Here is a 9877-nt window from a genome sequence, read left to right as displayed (position 1 = left end):
CAAAATACCCGGCAGTGATCTCCTACAGCAGAGAAACACCAGCCCCAAGGTACTCCATGGGTCGCTCCAGCCTCTTCAGCCTCTAATTAGCAACTGTTTCAGGCACTGCCCTTTTTAGAGCAGCATTTACAGCTAACTAACTGGTTATGTGCCCAAATGTCATTGATAATCACCAGGGCTTTCACATCCCTTCCTCTGGTTTACAGGAGAGAGCACTGCTGCCTCTGTTTACCTGCTGAGATGTTTTCAAATTCACTTCTGTTCTCAGTCAGGATGAGACCTTGATCCTAGATCAGATAGCAGATACCAGCTAAAAACCAGACTAACATAAATCAACAACAGAACTGCTTGTTTTTCCCAGGCTGGAGGTTATGTATCTATGCAGGTGGATCCCTGTGCACATCCTGAACAAAACCCAGGTGGGCATGCACGTGGGAATTCACAGCTCTGTTGTTAATAAACCCAGAATTCAAGCAGTATAACCATCTCCAAACTGCAGCCCAGCCCTGGTGGCTGCTGGCAGGTGCCCACCGGGTCACATTCCTGTTTCGCTTTCGAGCCTCTTTCGTTTTCATCCCTCTCAGCCCTTTACTCGCAGGTCCAGCACACTCCAGCTGTTTGTGACAGTAGAGTTTCCTTCTTCACTGGATTGGAAGCAAAATCTTTTTACTTAATACCACAGTTTCTAAGCCAGTTTCTGCCCAGCCTCCAGCCTGATGTGGGTCAGTGGAATCACTGACTTTGCCCCAGGAGGGGATTTTTGTTCTCAGCCAAACCTGCGCTGACGAGCACTGCTTGAAGCTTCCCTCCAGGCAGGTCTGCTCCTCACGCTCCCCCAGCCCCTCTGCACCTATTTTCATCCCTTTTGTATAACTTTTCTTCTACAGGGAGGCAGGAAGCAGCTCTCAGAGCTGTCACCAGCTCAAAGCAGGAGCTCAGGGAGCCTCGTGAGCGAAACTGGTGCCTGGGCTCTGCCTCGTGCCTGGAAAGGGCAACGTCAGCTCAGCTGTGGAGAGTTTCTCAGTAAAGCTCAGTCACTCTGGTTAAATAACCACAGGAAGGAAGCAGATGGAATCCTCGTGCTGTACAGAGAACAAAGGTTTCCAGAGACCTGATGCCACAGGAGTTGTTTGATTCAGAAGAAGGAGGAGACGGAGCAAGTCAGCATTCCGGGTGGGATGGCTGCCTGCTCGTGGGGGATCAGCGCGGGAGAGGAGGTGGGGAGAGGCAGCTGAGCCCCTCTGAAGCAGAGCTGGGGAGCTGGAAGGACTACAGGACTACAGAGAGGGCTCCCAGCCCCAGTCACAGGTCTGAGCCGGGGGGACATTCCCTGCTAGATTCCATGCAAGCCACATGCAAAGATGTCTGTGCCATTTGTCACCAAAACACGGGGATGTTTGTGTCATGACACAGATCTGGTGGGCAAAAGCATGTAAACATATCTCATCTCTGACTAAACATACGTATCATGTCCGAGAAGATTTAGGAAATCCCAGCAGAAGCCATCTGGGAAACCAAAGGCAGCACCTCCCCTGGAGAAGTGACATTTCCAATGGAGGAGGAATCCCCGTGATCCATTTCTGACCATGTCCTCCAGCAACATTTTCCCATTGCTGGACCAGCCCTGTCCACAACAGCCCATCCCTGCTAGGATGCTCTGCTTAAGTAAACCTTCTGGGGGTTTTTTTCCCTGAACTGGGAGAGTCAGGGCGCTGTCACAAGTCATCCAGGCGACTCCTGGCACCTCCCTCCAACCAGAATTCCAGCACCAGCATCACTCAGTGTCTCTCCAGGCTGCACCCTGACCCAACACCTATGTAGGGAGCAGGAAGACCCTTTGGGCCCCAACATGAACTCACACATGCCAAAAATATCAGTGTCTGGGGGGGGGGAACCAACAAAAACCAGTCTTTGAATGCAGCAGCACGATGCCATCACAGACTGAAGCAGCAGTGGGTGAGATGAGCTGAGCTGAGCTGCAGCACTTGGATGGGGTTCAGCCCTGCCTCTGCTGTGCTGGATCCCACCAGCTGCAGGATGAGACCCCAGGCACAGAATCACTGAGTGGTTTGGAAGGGACCTTAAAGATCACAGTAAAGATCACCCAAATTCCAAGCTGCCCCCGCCACAACCAGGGACAGCATCCTCTTGCAAGCCAAAATAGGACAGTGTTCCCCTGCAATCCCCTCCTGTGTTCAACCTTCTGCTTCCCCTGCAGCCCCAAAAGCTGCTGCATGGGGCAGCTGTGTGTCCCTTATCCCCCAGCACTTAGTGCTGAGGTAGTTCCTGCCAATCTCAGTGTCGGTCTGGGTGTTACAGTAACAGCACAAAACCATCGCCTAGATCAAAGGAGGTGGTTTTCTGGTTTTGTTATCCCACAGAAGCAAATGGTTTCCTTGCTGGGTATCTTCCCCCTGAGAGCACAGCCCGCTGCCTGATCAGCAGCCCTGATGCCTGGGAGCCTGAGTCATTCACCTGACCTTGGCTGTGCTGACACAAGGATGAGCTTCCCACCAGCCCAAAATCTGCATCTCCACCAGGTGCCACAGAGCTTTCTGTCTGCTGCAGGCTGCATGTGGTTAAAGCACTTCTCAGGTTAAAAAAAAAAAAAAAAAGTTTAAATAGTAAACCCTAGAGGAAAATAGAGTTGGTCTAAATACAGAGAAGGATTATCAGACCTGCAGTTCCCTGCTCTTGAAGAGCAGAGAATCACCATTAGGCCAGAAACAAACCTGCTGTGAACTCCATGACCAATCCAGACATCATAGCACAGCCAACACTATATAAAAATCCCATTTCTGCCTCCCAGCCAGTCAGTCAGGGAAAAAACCGGTGGTTTCACAAGTGCTTTGGTTCAATTGCTGTCATTTGTGCACAAACACCCAGAGAAAAAACTCCTGAGGACTCCAGAAGTCTCTGAGCATCAGCTGCTCCCAGGACACGAGAAAGTTTCACTTGAAATAAGGAACATACCAAGGGCAGCAACATGAGAGCATCTGCTGTCTGGGGGAGCTGCTGCTTCTGCTTTTGCTTTTTTCTTTTTGGAAATTGTCCTCAAAGCCATAAGCACCCAGTGCTGGACAGCATGCACTTGCTGTCAGCAAAGTAATTAACCTTTGTCATCTCCTGTTGGCCAACATGGGGAGGGCAGACGAGCTGATCCCAAGCTGAGCACCGTGGTGGAAGTGTCTCCTGGACACAGCAGGACAGACAGACTTCTCCTCTCGTGGGCTGGGATTGAGGGATGAAACCACACTGGCCTCTTGGAATAGGAAAAAATTCTCAGTTGGCACAAAGCAGATGAGAACCTTTTCCAGGACCCTTCAACCTCCCAAGGTACCACGAGGACAAGGGACACGTCTTTTGGTGACAAGAGGGACCTTTAAGCACAAAAGGAGCAAAATCAAAACAAGCAAACTCTGGGGTTTTTTGAACTGCAAAAGCTTTCAGAACTTTCCACGTTTTGCTGCGGTTACAGTTAACATTTGTCATTTAACTTCAAATGGCTGCAACCACTCAGCCCCACGCAGCTCCTGCTTTTCTGCGCCCTACATTTTGGCAGCTCGTGACCGAAATTGGGGCTTTTGGCATGAAAGAGGCCAGAGGGAGCAGCAAAAACAGGGCTGTGAGCCCCAGCTGGGCACTTACATCACCCGGGGGAGAGGAGGGAAGCAGCACAGCCCTGGCTCTGCCACTTTCTCATCTCAGGTGGCGAGAGCCTGACTAATACCGGGTGCAGGAGGGCACAGGATCACTAAAGCCAGGGGCTCAGTGCCACAGCTGCACCTTCAGTGCTCAGGGGCCCGGTTTCTGGGAAGGGCTTGTCTCCATCTCCCAGGGCCAGTGTTCCTTGGGCCCGCTGGGGTGCAGCCAAAGGGCAGGACACCAGCTCTGAGCAACCCTCTGAGCCCGGGGAAGCAGCACATCTCCCCCCTCCCCGTGGGGCTCCACTTTCAGTGTCTCAGCAAGTGAAATCTAAGCCTGACACCCTTTCATCTGTGCTCTGGCTTTACACAAAAGCTGGAGCAGCAGCAGTTCCAGTTGTCTCATAGTGAGAATTCAGGGGCACCCGTGGGGTGTAGCACACGTGGAGGGGCTGGGAGCTGCCCTGTCCCACTCTCAGCACTGCCAGGAGTCTTTTTGGCCTCAGCATCAGTGCAGGTGGCAAACAGGGCACCCACAGGGCTCCCACACGAGGCTGATGGTGGGTGCTTCTGCTTTCAAGAACCAACAACACTCTCTGTAAGGGCAGGCAGGTGCTGGCAGCATCAGCCTTGCCTGTGTCCCTCTCTGGGGACAGAACCCAGAGCTGCAAAGTGGGAACCCCACAGAGCTACAGGTTATACAGGAACAGGCTTTGCTCCTCTGGGAAGCCAAACAATTGTTCAGCTGTCACTTTGTGCCCTGCAAAAGCCCAGTCATCATTTTTCTAAAGGCTTTAAAGTCTGAGGACGGATTGTTTGGGAGGAAGGATTTCACCAGCTGCCCTGACATCAACTTTTCATCTCTCCTCTAAGGCTGCACAGCAGAGCTTGCCCTGACCCTTTTCTGAGCTCTACAGGTTCCTCTCACAAACTCATCTGCCCTCCAACCACATGGGAAGACACAAGTAGGAGAAAAGTTAGGTTAATAGATCCTAACAAAAAATGAAGCCCTTAAGAACAAGCCAGCACAGTGATCATTGATCAGGCCCTGTACACAGAATTTCCACCCTGCTCCACCAGGAAGGGTCCAGCATTCCAGTGCAGAGCTTCGGGAGTCACCCACCTCCCTCTCCAGGTGCAGCACCAGGACAGTGAGGGGAAGGGGGTGTCAAGCAGCCCCAGGACTGCACCCCACGCCCCCCATCACCGGGTTACAGACAGTGGGTGGAAGGGCCCCCGGGTTATAGGAGCAGAAGGGATTCAGCCCTGACACCCCAACCCGGTGGAAACCTTGCACGATTCCTGCTGACAGTTTAGAGCAGGAAAAAAGAAAAAAACAACAAAAAACATTACAAAAGGGGTTATGGGACCAGGAAAGCCACACCATTCCCCCCGCAGACGGCGAAGGGGGGGGTTGAGTGGTGCTGCAGAGACGTTTGGGAGCGCCGGGGTTCTCAGCAAGGCGCCCGGTTTCGGCGAAGCTCCGTTTCCCACGTGCCGCGCCGGGCTCCGCCGGCAGCCGAGCCCCCGGGAGCCGAGCCCCGGCTGCCCCAGAAGGTTTCACAATGACTCAGGGCCGGTTCCCTCAGCGGTACAGAGCCCAGGCAGGCTGGGGGAGCAGCACCCGGCAGGAACAGCCGCCGCTCTCGCTCCCCGCGTTGCGCTGAATCGCTGGGTCCCGGCACATCCTGGGGCTCCGGGGAGGAGTCGGCTCCAGGCATCAAAACTCAGCCCTGGGGAGGTTCATGAGCAGGGAATCACAGGCTGGTTTGGGTTGGAAGGGACCTTAAAGCTCATCTTGTTCCACTCCCTTGCCATGGACAGGGACACCTTTCACTAGCCCAGGTTGCTCAGAGCCCTGTCCAACCTGGTCTTGGACACTTCCAGGGATGGGGCAGCCACCACATCTCCAGGCCACCTGTTCCAGTGTTTCACTACTGTAAAAACTATCTTCCTCATATCTAGTCCAAGTCCACCTTAGATTAGTTTAAAACCAGTATCCCTTGATGTCTCACGACAAGCCCTTTTAAAAAGTTTGTACCCATCTTTCTTAAAAGCCCCTCTAAATACTGAAAGGTGACAAAGCAGCAGCCTGACAGCATGAGGCCACAGAGATGCATGAACCCTGTGACACTTCTGAGTGCCACCCCAAGCACCAATCCATTAATTTATGGCAGTCTGTGGTACAGAGGCACTGACTCGCTCTTGGGGCCGTTAGATGATGATGCAGAGGAAGGAAGGGGATTGAAATTGTTCCCATCCGTGCCAGATCTTCAGATGCTTAAACCAGAGTGCTTCCCTGGGCTTTTTGATGGAAGAGGAGATGGAAATTTCAGGCCACAATGCAGGGAGATAACCCCAGATGGACAGGGATGGCAATCCAGCAGTTTAACCCAGGCAGTTCTCATTTTCTGCCTTGTGACCTGCTGCCTTTCATCTCTTGGCAGGGTCTCTCCACCATTTCATCACACCCTGAAGCAACAAAACCATCTCCTTTGCTCCAGGGCTGGACTACAAGGTTCCTTTCCTGGCAGTAGCACCAAGTTTACTTTTCCCTGAGCTGAAACTTCGTTTCCTGACTCTTTTGCAATGCTGAGCCCAACTGCTGCGACCGGCACATCTCACACACCCTCTGCACAACCTGCCTCCTGCTCCTGCCTCTGCCAGAGCTGCTCTGATTTTGCAGAGCACTGAGGAACAGCTTTGCCTTGCCCTGTTGGAAAAGCTGCTGCAAAAGTCTAGAGCCGGATTCCTGAGGGCCTCTTTTAACCTAACGGGACAATTTCTGGAGGGAAAGTTGCTGTTAGCAAAAAGCACACCTTGTTCCTTTGCTTTTACAGCCAGGTTTCCATTAGCCCCCATCACTACCTGTCATTTTCCAGCCAGCTCCAGCCAGCCCTCAGCAGGATCCCTCCAATTCCAGGTCTGAGCAAGCCTGATGCCAACTTATCTTTTATAAATCCAGCATTTTTGAGCATTAAGAAATTTAGCTGTGCTCATCCCAAGCTTCGCAGCAGGAAATCCCGACAATCCTCTGATGTGCCCGATTCTAACTCTTAAAAAAATACAATTTTTGCTTTTTTGAGTTGTCCATCTTACCAGCAGCTGTACCCAGGGTACAAACCAACCTAGGGCAGAAAGGCAACCAAGTCAAAGCCTCCTTGGCCAACAGAAGACAACAGATGTCTGCTATTAGATTTAGAGCAGGTCTGCAAGTACTGAGAGCCCAGGCACAAAAAAACATCTAGCCTCAAGAGTAAATCAGTACAATAAATAGTAAATAACCCTCATAATTAGAAAACAAGGGGCAAAAGTGAAAACAGCAACCAGCTGAGTACTCCTCTGGTGCCATTGCACAATGTGCCTTCCTGTCCTGCACATCCACACAGGCCACAGAACGTTTTGTCCTCCTGGGGTTGTCCAGAGTTGACCAACACCACGGGAGCACAGCAAACCACCTCTGGAGGAAGGGGAGAGGACAGGTTGTCGGCCATCCAGGCTTCACCTCCATCCTTGCAAGAGCAGCAGCTCTTTTCTTGTGTTGACAGACTAAGAACAGAGCCCTACGTGATTCATCTCTCCGGCAGCAGCAAACACCGATGATCGACCTGGAGCAGGGCCAGAGTTTTGATCAAAATCGCCTCAATAGCGAGAAAAATATATTTTTTTTTTCCCCTCAGCAGGAAGTTTGCTGCTAAAAATAAAGGGTGAGGAGAGAGGGGTTATTTTCCTGCCAGCTACTGAAAATTAAAAATATTGCAGTGAACCTTTCACATATTCCTTTGGAGTCAGCAGGTCGTGCATCCCCAGGTTTCCGTGCTCTGCTCCCACCGCAGCTGACTCCTACAAAGAGCCATGGCCATCATCTCCCACAGGTCCCAGGCCAGCACCTTAATCAAAGATATTCTCTCCTGGCTCCCCTTGGAGTGTTTTTCCCAAGGGTGATAGAACCACAGAATCCCAGAACGGTTTGGGTCGGAAGGGACCTTAAGGCTCAACTCGTTCCAACCCCCCTGCCGTGATGTGCAGCATCAACCTCACATCCCCCAGCCAAAAACCAGATGCCTTCCTGCTGTCTCTTCCATCCTTACCTGATCCCAGGAGCACACAGCCCCCCAGCATTCCCCCAGTTCTCTCCACTGTTCTCCAGCCGATTTATTTACAGTGCCTCGTGACCAAACCTGCCCCAAAATTTTGCTTTCAAACCTAAAGCAACAAAATCTCGCCCTGCATGAGTAAGCCCGTTCTCACCCGCCGCCCACACTGCCCCAGCTATTCCTTTTAGTATCAACAGCTTTACAGAAAACAGACCTGGGGTTTATCCACCCAGGCACTGAAAGCAGTGACAGAAAGAGAGAGTCTGGGTGCTGCAGCGAGTGCACGGCCCCTCTGAAGGGAGATTTCTGCTGGGGAGGGAGGAAAAGCGGAGGGTGGAGGGGGTGACACCATGGGCACCCCCTTCTCCAGGAGTTGGGATGTTCAGGAGAGCCCTGGGAGCTGCAGGATTACCCTGGGAGACCTGCTCTGCACTGATGGCTTCAATAATGCCAAAATGGGGGGGATGGAGTGGGGAACCAGCCCTGGGAGCAACCCCACAGCTGGATGGTCACCGGTGCTCGTTCCACGCTGCTCTTTCCTCCCCAAAACCAGACAGAAAACATTTCAAGCCACAAACCTTCCCACTGGAGTCAAGATTTGTGTCAGTGAGCCCCGTAATTTCCAGAACAGGATCTCAGTAATAAAGGAAACCTGAACCTCAGCCCCCTGAAACGACCTCAGGGTTGGGTTCATTACCAGGATTACGTTTGTTTAGGAAACCTATTCTTTTTTTCCAAAACGTTGAAGCTGCGCAAGCCCGCGAGCCCCTGCGGCTGCTGCGGGATGGAAAATCCTGCCTGTGCTTCACACCTCTGAGCTCTGCTGTCCACGTTTCCTCCCTGTGCACGCAGGTGTGAGGCACTGCCGGGCTGTGAGCTCACTGTTTTGGAACTCAGCAGCTGAAGACGCAGCTCCTCCCGGCTCGGCTTCCGCAAGGGAAGACCAGAGGAGGACTCTGAAGCTCCAGCTCCCTCCTCGCAGAACCTCTGTGGGATTTGACCCCCACTGCTGTACCTGCCCACCCCGGCAGCCCCTCAGCTGCTTAGAGTCACAGAAGGGTTTGGCTTCAAAGGGACCTTAAACCTCATCTCATTCCACTCCCTGCCATGGGCAGGGACACCTTCCACCAGCCCAGGTTGTTCCAAGCCCTGTCCAGCCTGGCCTTGGACACTTCCAGGGATGGGGCAGACACAGCTTCTCTGGGCAACCTGTGCCAGGGCCTCCCCACCCTCACAGGGAACAATTTCTTCCTAATATCCAATCTAAACCTGCTCAGTTTGAAGCCATTCCCCTTTGTCCATACTCTTGTGAACAGAGCAGGGATGCGCAGGAGAACCATGAGAGCTGTGGCAGGACCATCCTGCTTCTTCCCCAACATGAGCAGGAGGAGGATGAGGAGACCACTCCCTCCAGCTCCCAGCAGCCCCAAATCCCAGCACAGAGGTGACAGCAGGGACCGTGCACAGCTGGTGGCAGCCGCAGTCCCCGGGGCCACGTGTGCCCGGCACCCACGACACCGGATGCGCAGTGTCCCCTGCTGGCACCCGGGTGCAGCACCCACATCCACCTCCCGCATCCCACCTCCCACATCCTGCATCCCGCATCCCACATCCCGCATCCCACCTCCCGCATCCCACCTCCCGCATCCCACCTCCCGCATCCCACCTCCCGCATTCCGCATCCCACATCCCGCATCCCACCTCCCGCATCCCGCATCCCGCATCCCACCTCCCGCATCCCCCATCCCACGTCCCGCATCCTCCATCCCACGTCCCCGCATCCCCCATCCCACGTCCCCCATCCCACATCCCGCATCCTACATCCCGCATCCCCCATCCCGCATCCCACCTCCCGCATTCCGCATCCCACATCCCGCATTCCGCATCCCACATCCCGCATTCCGCATCCCACATCCCGCATTCCGCATCCCACATCCCGCATCCCACATCCTGCATCCCTCATCCCACGTCCTGCATCCCACGTCCCCCATCCCATGTCCCCGCATCCCACATCCCGCATCCCGCGTCCCACGTCCCACCTCCTGCATCCCACCTCCTGCATCCCACCTCCTGCATCCCACGTCCCGCATCCCACGTCCCGCATCCCACGTCCCGCATCCCGCGTCCCGCATCCCG

This window comes from Chiroxiphia lanceolata, chromosome 25 (genome assembly GCF_009829145.1).
Source record: "Chiroxiphia lanceolata isolate bChiLan1 chromosome 25, bChiLan1.pri, whole genome shotgun sequence".
Classification (NCBI taxonomy): Eukaryota; Metazoa; Chordata; class Aves; order Passeriformes; family Pipridae; genus Chiroxiphia; species Chiroxiphia lanceolata.
The sequence above is the reverse complement of the archived record's forward strand: the minus strand, read 5'-3'. Positions refer to the sequence as shown.